We start from the raw sequence: 15,030 nt of genomic DNA, 5'->3' as shown, positions 1-15,030 counted from the left end.
AAAATAATAAGGAATCACATATGTTGGGGTAGAGGTGGAAATAGGAATATTGTTTTCACTGTTAGCAGCTATTTTCTTACTAAATGGCAAAACCGTTCTTTCCTTTGTTTGTATATTTGACATAGAGAAGTGTCTTTCTATGAGACATTGCACATGTGCTTAAGGATGGAGCAGTGAACAAGCTGATGGTAGGCTAGCTCTCACAAACCCTACAGTCTAACATGACATCAAATAAATATAGTGGGAAAAGGAAATAGTGTAATGAGGATAGAAATAGGAGTTATTCCCCAAGGATACAAATGGGATATGGGGAACACTCTGGTTATTTTTAGTTCCTCAAATAATGAAATTCCAATTATATAACAATTATTTGAACATGCTAACTTAGTAAATGATTCAGTAGTAACAGATGAATCTAATGACCCGCTTTGTCTGCTCCGTTAAATCTCAGTTCACATTTTCTCGCTTAAAGTGTCTTCTTTCTATATGTGCCTTTTCCCACAAGCTTACATTAAGTAGATATTTCCCAAAAGAAAAACATAATACTGTGTCATTTAACATAAATGATGTACTACATAATATCTGTAGATCTCACACATCAACAGTTTTTAAGATTCAGAATAAATATAAATATATGTTATATATATATAAAGATTCAGAATATAGATACATATGCATAATATGTATATACAGTATACATAATATATAATGTAAATATGTAATGCATATATGTGTACATATATATTTATTTTCCTAAACCTTAAAAATTGCTATATAATATTAAGAATATTCTAATTGCACTGGATAATTGTTTTTCTAATTGTACTGTTTATATATGAAGGCAGAATAGCTTATTTCAATAAGAATATGTGTATATCTAATAGAGTGGTGGTCAAGCAGAACTTTGTTTATTAAATGGTTTAATAATGTTTTAATGTTTTGTTTTTTTAATAAAAAAAGGAAATGCTTTCATCCAAGAATCTTATCTTTATAGTATTAAAAAATGTTAAAATCATTTATAGTATTAAAAAATGATCTTAAAGGGCCAAAGGGTATTTTGCTTCATTTGGAAATGGATTTCAGTTAAGAAATAACATCATATTTATCACTATGACTAATGCTTTTCCTAATATTTTAGCTATCATAGAGGCATAGATTACAAGTCACTAGGCATATTGTATCCTTTCTAAAATGTTTAATGTAAAGCCTTCTTTATTTATACGTATATATTGAGGAATATTTAAATGCTTTATTATTGGCATTTAAAAGTATAACATATCAGAAGCAAAAATTTTAAAAGGGGAATATGTGAATTGCATACTATATTCCCATAAATTCCATACAGTGTCCACTAGAGAGGACTCACCGACATACCAAACCTATTCTTGATAGTTTGTGTTCAAGATAGAAACTATTCCAGGGCATAACTATATTTGTAGGTTTTTGTTGTTGTTGTGCATCTGTTTGTTTTGTTAAGGTTTTTAGGAAATCATAAAGTCCTCCTGACTAGGAAAGCAAAACAATATTGATGTTAAATAAACAGACATTTTTTTTTAACCTATTGAGTTAGACACTTCACATCAATCTGTGTTCATGCTCAGACTCTGTTGCCTTCTACACAGAGATGTAGATGTTATGATGAAGTAGTAAGATCCATGGATTTCCTTACATTTACATTTTAAGATGTAAACCACAATGTCCTCATTTTATGTGCACCTACATTCACTACAAACTTTACTTGTAATATGTCAAAAGATTCCTGAGGAGTGTCCTTGAACTTCTCTAAACAGGGCCCAGTGGCATCCAAAATGGTACTGCCCACATTAAAATGTAAATGAGCCTGCAGGAACTGCAACCAAGATCATTTTATACAAGTGTTTAAATATAACAAGACCTTAAAATCGATCCTTCAGGGATATCGCATGTGCCAAATTTGCTGAATTGCATCTAGGCATAATGCTTCCTATATACGTGGTTTTATTACTCTTGTGTGATACTCACTGAGCTCTTCAAAAAATATTCTGCTAAATTAAACAAAAGGGCATCTTACCAAGGCCCAAACGAGTATCTATCTCAGCCCCCTTCAAAACGAGCAAACATAATTTTTAGTAATACTGATTTACTTGACATTTGATTAATATTTATTGAACAATTATATTAGTCACAAAAAGAAACATGTTTTCTGCCTCAGAACAATTCATATTTATGAAAGAAAAGATTAACATGTGACATATATTTTTTTCTGGCTAAGGGGAGAATTTTATCTTTTTTGTTATTTATTTCTGAATCATATAATATGTGGTCAAATTGTATAAGCCTCATTGTCATATGTCATTACCAAGGTGAATTAAATTATGTCTTGGCAGTGTTATTTCTAGTGCATATTCATAATGCATGATGCATAAAGCACTTCCTAATCTTTTAAATCAGATCCTCTACAGGCACAATAAATGTAAATGCAGTCAACCTCAAATAAGATCTCATTTCCAATGAATATAAGAAAAATAACTTTTCCAAACTGGGTTACTTACTATCAGTGAGAATGAATGAACCTTATTTTCCCTCTAAATAAAGCCTGGAAAAGGCAAATGAGGACAGAGGATGCCAAGTTAAAATAAAAGAGATTTATTCTCTAATATTTGGTATATCACATTTAAAATGCTCATGCATTTCTGAGTCTTGTTACCTTATAAATGTCAAAGAAAGAAAAATAGAAACTGCCTCTGAGTTAGCAGCACGTCTATTAACTAGCGGTAAAAAATGAAAGCAAACAAACAAACTGCCCATTTTATTAAGCCAGTCATAATGTATATTTACAGACTTAATTAGCTTTTTGTTAATATATTTTTAAAGTCTCATTCAAAAATTGATGTTTTTAATTAAATATATACCTCTAAGAAACAATCTGAGACTTATAAAAGATAGAAAATATTTATCAATGAATTCTTACCCTACCTCATCTATCATTTACCTGCCATCTACTTCTATTATTTATCTACCCATATCTATCCAATTAACTATCTATCCATCCGTTTATTTCCTTTGTTTCTATAGTTTTCAGGAATTATTCTTTAAGAAGGGCTAAACTTATTATTTCCTGATCCCAGGGATAATGAGATGCATTCAGGAACAATACCACATTGATAGGAATATTTAAATACATTTTTTTAACTTATTCATCAGTATCATATTACTAGTCAATCCCTCCTTTTATTAAACCTCAGGCCAATTTCTTATCTTTTTTTTATCACAAATAGCTAATGAGGCTTTTCAAATAAGGCAACCATTTAAGCTATAACCAACCAAATAATTTCCTCACCTTTCTTCTGTGTCTTCTCTATAAAAGTCTTACCCCTACCTCCTGTCTTTGGAGGACTCCTAACCACTTCTAGTTTGGTGCTGCCTGATTAGAACAGATATTTGTTCAAATAAACTCTTAACAGGATTAAAAAAAAAAAAAAAAGAGTTCAAGGTCCTAAATCTAAACCTGAGCCAGTAGGCTCGAAGTATATATGGAACAAATGGTACTTGCACAGACTCCTCTTTCATTCTCTACCTTATATTTGCTGGAATCTAGGTGTTCAGAAATATTGTAGAAGGGTATGTTTGTCCGGAATAGAAATAAAGAAAAAGAATTTTAGTACAACTTGCCTGAACATATAATCATATAGTTTACTTCCAAACATTTGACAGTAACAGCAACCCTATTAATAATTAAACCAGGACTCTTCTGAGTTAACCAGGGCCATGATTCCCTAAACATAACAAAGACAAAAAGATTCATTGGTGAGTTCTCTGCTTTGAATCTGCTGGATGCTCAGCTTCCAATGTTTTTCCTGGGTCTATTCAACCTGGCTTCTCTCTGTTTCCCCTCCTCATTGGGCTTGGACCTTGACACTGTGCCTACTCATTCCTAATTCTCTCTTAGAACAGTGGATCTGATCCTATTTAACTCAAATCCACTCATTGGTTATTGCCTCCTGGGTACCACCAGTTTTGGAGCTCAGTGAAGGAAGACACAGATTCTGCATTTTGTGTTTGTTATTGTATTCTTAGTGCATTTTACAGTGCTTACTAAGCAATATCTATTAAGAAATGAATGACTGAATGCATGCATAAATATCGGTGCCTGGTAATTTTGTCACTTGCCGTCTTAAATCTGTGCCTCCTCTGTTAGATCAAATCTCCTTGAACCCCAGTACTTATATGAATCAATCAATTTGTTTTCACTTTAAATATCTAAGATTTGCCCTCAGCTACCACTCTGTGATTGTTCAATATATGACCTTACAATTCTCTACTCCATTTGATGTTTAGGATATCGTTTAACCTGACATAGAGGAAAATATTTTATGTCTGAGGTCAGAGAAAATCTATGAGCTCCCATACAAATGGTGATAAGGACAACATTGTAACTCATCATGTAGACATTTTGTTTTTATTTGAAACATCACTTGGTAGAACAATTTTCAGGATCTTGATATAACATTCTCTTACTGACTTTCTATTTTAATTCCATATGTTTTTACTCTGCCATTTTATCATTCTGTTCATGCATTTATTTTATGGCTTCTTTGCTTTTAAACAACTTTAAATTATCTGTGGAATATAGCAGAGCATATAAAATGGAAAGTGTCTCGTAATTTCTAGCATATAGTAAGTACACAATACATGCTAACTTCATTCCTTCCTTTCCCTTCCTATTCCTTTCACTAAAAATCTGTCCTCAGAAAATATTTCCAGCTTATTGCCTGCACCTGTCCATGTGAACATCACCTGAAGTGCCTCATTTCTGTCCATATGTTGGCCATAGCGTTCCCTTGACTTTTTAGTTTGGTGAATTAAAAAGGTTCTAAGGAATTAGGATGCACTAAGGTAACCATATGTGACAAAATGAGCTTTCTTTGTACATGAATATAATTATAACAGAAGTTAATTAATGGTAGAAAGTCAATGACAAAAATGGTTTCTTTTTAGTTACCAGGACAGAGCTGGAATGACTTGGAAGTTCGGAAAAATTCTGATTCGCTTTGCTGTGCATTCCCACTGATGATGCTCTAGCTTCTGTTGATGAAGTCCATGGCCAGGAAAAATTAGGTCTGTTCTCTCACACTGCTTGAAAGTCTATGTATGACTGATGCCTGGGTGGCTCGGTCGGTTAAACATCTGACTCTTGATTTAGGCTCAGGTCATGATCTTGAGGTTGTGGGATCAAGCCCAGGTGGGGCTCTGCACTGGGTGGGAGTCTGCTTGAGATTCTCTCCCTCTCCCCCTGCTCATGCATGTTCTCTCTCTCTCTCACTCTCAAATGAATAAGTAAATCTTAAAAAAAAAAAGTCTATGTATGGTACTTCAGTTGCTACAAGGGCTGTCCTTCAGCTCTCACTGGTTTTAGTAATGTCCTTCTCCTGGTCCCACTTAGAGCATCATATTGTGTCACAGCAAGGCAGCTCTATGGAACAACCTACAGGTTATAAATCCAGAAAACAATGTTCTGGATCATCCAGTGTGAGCTCACAGAAACCCCTGCATGCTTTTCCCATTACATGGAATCTCATTAGAGACGGCAAGGATTGCTTTCTCTCTTTGACTGGAGAACCTTACCTCGACTCTTTCTGGATACACTGTTGCATGCAGGCATTTTCTGAGATGGACTGAAGTTTTACTATGTGGAAACTAGAGAAATACAAAGCATGCATGCATACCTCAGCTTTTCTCACCAAGTTATCTGTTCCTTTTTCACTACGTTTTTCATTATCTTCCCAGAAATATCAGCAACAAGGAGAAGCCAGGACATATATTATGTCTAAATTTTGCCTTTTATCTTTTTACTTTTTATCATTCTGCAGGATAAAGTAAGTCCTAATTCTTTGTTTTAAATAAGTGCACTTATTTTATATATAATTTTAACTTTTATTATTCATCTATTATATAAAACTCAGTTTTTAGTACACCAGATTTCAAGATTTGTTTTATAAGACTTGAGGAAGACACAAAGAAATGGAAAAACGTTCCATGCTCATGGATTGGAAGAACAGATATTGTGAAGATGTCAATGCTACCTAGAGCAATCTACATATTCAGTGCAATCACTATCAAAATACCATCAACTTTTTTCAAAGAAACGAAACAAATAATCCTAAAATTTGTATGGAACCAGAAAAGACCCCAAATAGCCAGAGGAATGTTGAAAGAGAAAAGCAAAGCTGGCGGCATCACAATTCCGGACTTCCAGCTCTATTACAAAACTGTCATCATCAAGACAGTATGGTCCTGGCACAAAAACAGACACATCAATCAATGGAACAGAATCGAGAGCCCAGAAATGGACCCTCAACTCTATGGTCAACTCATCTTTGACAAAGCAGGAAAGAATGTCCAGTGGAAAAAAGACAGTCCCTTCAACAAATGGTGTTGGGAAAATTGGACAGCCACATGCAGAAGAATGAAACTGGACCATTTCCTTACACCACACACAAAAATAGACTCCAAATGGTTGAAAGACCTAAACGTGAGACAGGACTCCATCAAAATCCTAAAGGAGAACACAGGCAGCAACCTCTTCGACCTCAGCCACAGCCACTTCTTCCTAGTAACATCGCCAAAGGCAAGGGAAGTAAGGGCAAAAATGAACTATTGGGAATTCATCAAGATAAAAAGCTTTTGCACAGCAAAAGAAACGATCCACAAAACCAAAGACAACCGACAGAATGGGAGAAGATATTTGCAAATGACCTATCAGATAAAGGGCTAGTATCCAAAATCTATAGAGGACTTATTAAACTCAACACCCAAAGAACAAACAATCCAATCAAAAAATGGGCAGAAGACGTGAACAGACATTTTTCCAAAGAAGACATCCAAATGGCCAACAGACACATGAAAAAGTGCTCAACATCACTCGGCATCAGGGAAATCCAAATCAAAACCTCAATGAGATACCACCTCACACCCGTCAGAATGGCTAAAAGTAACAAGTCAGGAAACGACAGATGTTGGCGGGGATGTGGAGAAAGGGGAACCCTCCTACACTGTTGGTGGGAATGCAAGCTGGTGCAGCCACTCTGGAAAACAGTATGGAGGTTCCTCAAAAAGTTGAAAATAGAGCTACCATATGACCCAGCAACTGCACTACTGGGTATTTACCCCAAAGATACAAATGTAGGGACCCAAAGGGGTATATGCACCCCAATGTTTATAGCAGCAATGTCCACAATAGCCAAACTATGGAAAAAGCGAAGACGTGCATCGACAGATGAATGGATAAAGAAGATATGGTATAAATACAGAATGGAATATTATGCAGCCATCAAAAGGAATGAAATTTTGCCATTTGCAACGACGTGGATGGAACTGGAGGGTATTATGCTGAGCGAAATAAGTCAATCAGAGAAAGACATGTATCATATGATCTCACTGATATGAGGAATTCTTAATCTCAGGAAACAAACTGTGGGTTGCTGGAGTGGTGGGGGGTGGGAGGGGTGGGGTGGCTGTATGATAGGCATTAGGGAGGGTATGTGCTATGGTGAGCGCTGTGAATTGTGTAAGACTGATGAATCACAGACCTGTACCTCTGAAACAAATAATACATTATATGTTAAAAAAAAGAAAAGAAGAAGAAGAAGAAGATAGCAGCAAGGGAAGAATGAAGGAGGGTAAGTCAGGGGGGGGGAGATGAACTGTGAGAGACTACGGACTCTGAGAAACAAACTGAGGGTTCTAGAGGGGAGGGGCTGGTGGGATGGGTTAGCCCTGATGGGTATTAAAGAGGGCACGTACTGCATGGAACACTGGTTCTTATACACAAACAATGAATCATGGAACACTACATCAAAAACTAGTGATGTAATGTATGGTGATTAACATAATAAAAAAATTAATTAATTAATTTAAAAAAAAGTTGAGGCACAGGAGAACATATCTGAAGTCACAGTATGCAAGGACTCAGCTGTTTGCTAAGGCAGAAAACTATAGATCTCACTCACATCTGACATTTTAATTTTATTGCCTGTTCGGGCTTATGTGACGTAACTTCTTGGGGAGGTCAGCATCATTTGGACCACAGTGTAAGAAATTATGCAAAGTTTAAAAACCATGAAATTTGTGAATCACATGGGACCTGAAGTTTAATTAACAGTATATATTACACTTTGGGAAAATAAAGATCAAAAGTTAGCAACTCAGCTGCCAAATTTGGGGCAGAACACTGTAAATCCAATGGTGCAATGACCAATTGGCTCAGGGCAAAATGACCACAACCCTTGATGTTTCCTCCCAGACCATCCAGGCTGTGACTCTGTCTTGCCCATCCCTCCTACCCTACTCACCAGTCAAAACCGTATCTGGCAAGTCTGGCTCCCTCATGGATATTGGGCTTTAATGCACTTTTGGTTTTGGTTTTGCATCCACTGAGATTGCTGGGTGCTTTTCCATTCCCATGGCAAACAACATCTTTCCCTTGGTCCTTGATCATCTCTCATATCACCCCACTTCCATCTCTCAAATTCACCTTTGCTCTTATTTACTGTGTGAATATTTAGGAAGTCTCCCTAGTTCTCTGAAGGCTGCTCAAAGGAACCAGGCTGGAAAAGCAAAGTGCCAACATGCTCTAGGTCTGGGCAACCTCATATCACCACCTCTCTTGAGAATTATCTTCTGTGTAATTAAAATTAAAATTTATATTTTAATTTCCTAAAAAAAGACATAAAGTTTAACATGGAGTGAGATATACAGATATCAAGCGTACAGTATGAGGAGCATTAATTTTTCTATCTCCCTAGAAAGCTCCTAAATGCCATTTTCTACTAAAACCTCCATGGTGTTCCATGTATGGGTAATTGGTCCCTTGTCATTGCTGAATAGAATTCCATTACATAGGTATGCTGTAATTTGTTTCTCTGTTTTCCAGCTGATGGACATTTGATTGGCTTCCCGTTTGAACTTACTGTCAGCAAAGTTTGTAACAATCCCATTACATGGTTTTGTGTGGACATGTGTTTTTCTCGTCTTGAATAGATACCTAGAATGAAGAATTACTGGGTCATATGGTATGCATATGTTTAAATTCGTAAAAAAACCAAACAACAACCACCACCACAACAACAAACCAAAATCCTCCTAAATATGTTTTCTTTCCCCAAAGTCACTTTAGAGTTTTACAGAGCAGGTAGCAATGTGAGAGAATTCTAGGTGCTCAGCGTTCTTTCCAAAACATCGTAGTTGCAGTCCATTTAATCTTAGCCATTGGAGAGACATACACTGGTTTTCTTTGTGTTGCTGATAATGATTTCAAGCAACATTTGTGTGGGGGAGAGGGGCTTACTGATCATTCATCTCTCTCCTTTTGTAAAGTGTACAGGAATGACTTATGACTTACAAAGCATTTTTAATAATACTTTAGATGAGCAAATTTTTAATTTTGATGAAATCAAAATTAAATTATTTTTTCTTGCAATTAGTTTTGTTTGGGTTCCCTCTTAAGAACCTTTATCTCCCATTATTAAAAGACTTCTCATGTGTATTTTCTCCAGCAGTTTTAGGTTTCAGATTTTACAAATAGCTCTATGAGTCATCCTGATTTAAGTATGACAAGAATTAAGGTCAAGGTTTATTTATTTCCATTCATATATCCCGTTGTGCCAAGATAGATTTTGAAATCTTTTATTTCTTAATGAATTGCAATAGTTTATTAATTATAAATTAATCGATCTATATTATATATATAATTTATTTACAAATATAATATGCTTTTATATATTATATATTTCTATATATGTATATACAATCTATTTCTTGAGATTATACTTTGTTCCTTTGCTCTATTTACTAATCCTTTCCAAAATATCACACCAAATTACTACTGTCTCAGTTACTATAGATCAATAGTTAATCTTGAAATCCATATTTTAATCCATACAAGCTTATTCATCAAGATTTTTCTTGACTATCCTAGGTCCTTTGACTTTGGATTTCCATGTAAATTTTACAATCAGTTTATATACACACAGAAAAAGCTGCTGGGATTTTGACTGAGATAACTTTGAATTTGTAGAGTCTTTTGGGGAAAATTGAGTATCTTAATACAAAGTCTTCCTGCTAAACACTTTGTATATCCATTTATTTAATTGGATATTTTTAAAAAATTATCTTAGCAATGAATTTTTTATTTTGCATAGAGTGATATTAAATTTTTAAATTAATTTTATTCCTAGACATTTGATATATAGTAATGCTTGTATTCAATTAATATTGCAGCATAACCAATGACCACAAATTTAGCAGCTTAAAAAAACTCCATTATTATCTCCCTCTTCTATAAACCAGAAATACAGTACAGTGTGACTATATCTTTTTCCCTTTTGGTGGCTTTTCAGCTTTCTCTTTATATTTGGTTTTGTGAAATCTGAATATGACCTACCTAGGTGAGGTCTTCTTCGTGTTCATCCAGGAATTCTCTGATCCTCAGGGGATGGAAGAGGAAAAGCCAGGAAAATGTCATCTCACTCAGAATGTTTACCTCTTTCCAGAATCATATCCCCCCTTTTTTGTCTGAATTTGGTTAATTTTAGCACTTTCATTTAGTTTTTCTATTTTGTCCAGAGTTTACAATTGCTATATTTAAGAGGTTTTGACCAAAAAATACTACCCCACTATTATCATAACAGGAATTTCTAGCTTCCTTTTGATACTTAAGATGGTAGGGGTGAAAACAAATTACCTTGCAAAATATTTGAATTTCAAGGTTACCATCTTTTTTTGTATTAAATATCTATCTTGGAAAATAACAGACGAAAAATTAATGTTTTCTGTCAGACTGTGACTACGATAATTTGGTGATTTCCTGCGACATGCATTGTTTCCGATTGAATAGAGGGAAGTAAATCACACACACAATAGTCTGGAAAAAAGTGCATTCATTTATTTTCAAAGTTTATTTTTATTACATAACAGACTTTGTGTATAGGGCAGAAGTATCAGTGGATATTGAGTTACAAAAACAGTTAAATTATTGGTTTGGATCATTGTATTATAACAATTCACAAATGCATTTGAATTGAAATTATTTTTATAGTATTGATATTAATTAAATGATACTATTGTATATTTTTATAACGTATGTTGATATTATTCATGTTTTCAACAAAGAGTAACAATCAATCTCAAGGGGTACCTGGTAGCTCAGTCAGTTAAGTGTCTCCCTTCCACTCAGGTCACGATCCTGGGGTCCTGGGGTCCTGGGATTGAGCCCTGGGTCAGTCTCCCTGCTCAGTGGGGCATCTGGTTCTCCCTCCTTGTGTTCTCTCTTGCATGCTCTGCTCTTCCTCTCAAATAAATGGATAAAAAGTCTTTAAAATTTTTTAAAAATTCTCAAAAAAAAAGTTTTCTTTCCCTAGATATTACTTTGACTCTAATAGAGAGCAATCCATTTTTTTTTTAAAGGGGATCAATTTTGTACTTATATTCAGAACGTTACCAGTGTTGTTGTCTCTAAACATTTTAAATCAATTTATAATATTCAGAATTTATTTTCATGTTTTCTCACCCTTCCTAAATTTTTACTATGTACCTACCATGTACCAGGCATATTAATATGGGCTTAAAATATATGAGTGGCTTTCACTTGGAAAATTTACAACTCTGTCATGTAGAAAGAAATCATTTTAAATTTCACATCAGTTCAGGATAGAAAAGTGACACCCCCAAAAATAATCTAAGGGGAAATTTTCAATAAAATATGCAAATATATCTGCTTTAAATAAAAAAAAACACAACTCTGAAAGTTTGAGGAAGAGTTAAAAAATACTGGCAAAATAAAATTAGAAATGCATATAAAATATATTAAAAGTAGTAGAAACAAATTCAAAATTTTATTAGTTGATTTCATTTTTGAGTATTTTAAGTTTCTGATTTTATAATTACTTTGAAATTTTTTATGAGGAAGTATATTTTCTTGATGTCTTTGGTACCTAATGATTGACTTATTTAATTCTTTACCACTTTTACATTTTGGTTAACTGTGCATATAGATGGAGGCAGATGGTTTGGAGATGAAAGTATCAAATTAAGAATTAAAATCATTTTACTAAAGTCAATTCTAGGGTATAGATTAGGTTTGCATATATCACACATAACATGCACTCACACCTATACACAAATACATGTATTTCCAAAAATGATTTTGCTCTCATGAAAAATGGCATGCTCCCAAATCAAGTGCCAATCTTTCAGGAAAAGTATCATTAATTTTATTTTAATAACCAATTTTTAAAATGAGCTATTGTTTTTCCAAAAACAAATTATAGAACATTTTTCTCAACTAAAATAACATTTGAAACAAAATGAGAATATTTTTAACACTTACCCAGCACTGATAAATTATCAGAAAGATACTGATTTAAAATAGTATTTCTAAAATGATGTTAATAAAATGGTTGTTATTCAATACTGTATTTTATTCAACTTGGAAAAAAAATCTTACCATCTTTTTATCCTCACACTACAAATATTGGAATCTAAAAAAGCATAATAGTTACATTTCCTTTATTTTATTTTTCCTTATATATTTATGGTTTGAAATGGCTTTAATGGCCCTTGGTTAGGGTTTTTTTCCAGTAGGTAATAATGTGGTTTTTTTTTTTTCTGCCAGAAAATAATCAACCCTAGGTCATCATTATTTAAATAAGTAGGTGATTATACAGCTAAAGGGAAAAATAGGATGTATGAGGAAAATTTTACTTTTTTAATGATTGAAGGGTATTTTCTTCAACTAATACAAGATGCTTTTTATTTGTCACCTCTTTATTGAAAGTACATTAGCCTAAGTTCACTGCTAAGTATATACCTAATGGAAGGAATAAATCTTTGAACACATGAGAGTACAAATTTGGCTGTGGCCTGTGCAACATCTCAAGGTTAATGGATAGAAAAGTTATAAGTCAATACTAAACCTTCTATGTCCTTGAGTTATTAAAAAACATGGGTTTTATAATAAAAACTGATTATGTCTCTATTCTATTTACTGTTACAACTTTGTCAAAGTATTTCACAATTTTGGTAATAAAATTATTTTTCCATATAGATTAGATAATATAAATTTTATAGTTGTTGGAGAATTTTTAATTATACAGAATCTAGTATATTTCCTTGAAATAGAAGCTCAATAGGTGCTATCTCCTCCTTTTGTTTCTATTAGACTAATGGTCTCAATGTCTCCAGTACTAATACTGATGCCTAGTGCACATAATTTAAAAATGATGCTTATAATATAGGCATTTTGTGATGGTAAGGACTTTATGTTTCTAGATATTCTGATTGCCTTTGACTTTTTATTTATTTTTTTATTTTTTTTATGTTATGTTAATCACCATACATTACATCATTAGTTTTTGATGTAGTGTCCCATGATTCATTGTTTGTGTGTAACACCCAGTGCTCCATTCAGTACGTGCCCTCCTTAATACCCATCACCAGGCTTACGCAGCCCCCCACCCCTCCCCTCTAGAATGCTCAGTTTGTTTCTCAGAGTCTGTAGTCTCTCATGGTTTGTCTCCCCCTTCAATTGCTCCCCCTTCATTTTTCCCTTCCTGCTATCTTCTTCTTCTTCTTTTCTTTTCAACATATAATGTATTATTTGTTTGAGAGGTACAGGTCTGTGATTCAACAGTCTTACATAATTCACAGCACTCACCATAGCATACACCCTCCCCAGTGTCTATCACCCAGCCACCCCATCCCTCCCACCCCCCACCACTCCAGCAACCATCAGTTTGTTAGTCAATCAGAGAAAGACATGTATCATATGATCTCACTGATACGGGGAATTCTTAATGCCTTTGACTTTTTAATAATTTTTGTTGGTGGGGGAAAGGAAAAACATAGATTGACTTTACATAATGATTTAAACATCATTACAAAGATTTATAAGCTGTTATGTACTAAATGTTTGTGGCTCCCTAAAATTCACATGTTGAAATTCCAACCCTCAGTGTGATGGTATTTGGAGATAGGGCCTTTGGGAAGTAATTAAGTCATGCATATGGAGTCCTCATGAAATGGATTAGTGCCCTTTTAAGAGGAAACACAAGAGAACTTGCTTCTTTTCTCTGCTGTCTACCATCTAAAGATATAGCCAGAAGGGGCCATATACAAACAAGAAAGTGAGCTCTCATCAGACACCAAATCTGTGAAGGTATTAGGAGGTGAAGCATTTGGAAGGTGCTTAGGTCATGAGAGTGGAAACCTCATGAATGAGATTAGTGTCATTATACAAGTGACCCCAAAGAGGTTCCTCATCCCCTCTACCATGTAAGGACACTGGGAGAGACCAACCATCTATGCACCAGAAAGCAAGCTCTTACAGGACATCAGATCTGATGGTGCCTTTATCTTGAACTTTCCAACCTTCAAAACTGTGAGAAATAAATATTTGATACTTAAGCCACCCAGTCTATGGTATTTTTGTTATGGCAGCCAGAACTAAGACAGAAACACTACCAAAAATTAGTACCATAAGTATTCTTTAAGGAGAGATCCATATTTGGGCTCCAAATTAAAGCATGCCTTGGACAGATCATGTGTACCAGTGCATTCAGAGAGGGAAGGTTTCCAATCACATTTTAGGATTTGGGGCTTCCACCCTTGACATATCATGGTACAAACTTGGCAGCCTCAGCAAACAGACTTGGTGTCCAAGTACAATACTCATGTGAATATCTTGAAAGAGATTTCTCATTTTTGCTTTTCAGCTGTCATCTAACCAGTGTCCCATAGATGCTATAATTGGTCCATAATATAATTAAAATGAGCTTTGAATCTTATGCTCTAGGGTAAAAATAGTTACCCAAGTGACCCTGTGTTGAGCTGCAATGGGAAAGCTGAGATAATGAGTTTCCCGCTTAACCTTCTTCCACAAGAAAAACTATTTTCATTTCTGTATACTCTGACTTTCTTCATAAGATTGTGCATTAAGAAAGGTCTCTGATGCTACAAAAAAAAAAAAAAAACGTTAAAAGCTACTGTTTTATAACA

Source organism: Zalophus californianus, chromosome 14, assembly GCF_009762305.2.
Source record: "Zalophus californianus isolate mZalCal1 chromosome 14, mZalCal1.pri.v2, whole genome shotgun sequence".
Taxonomy (NCBI): domain Eukaryota; kingdom Metazoa; phylum Chordata; class Mammalia; order Carnivora; family Otariidae; genus Zalophus; species Zalophus californianus.
The sequence above is the reverse complement of the archived record's forward strand: the minus strand, read 5'-3'. Positions refer to the sequence as shown.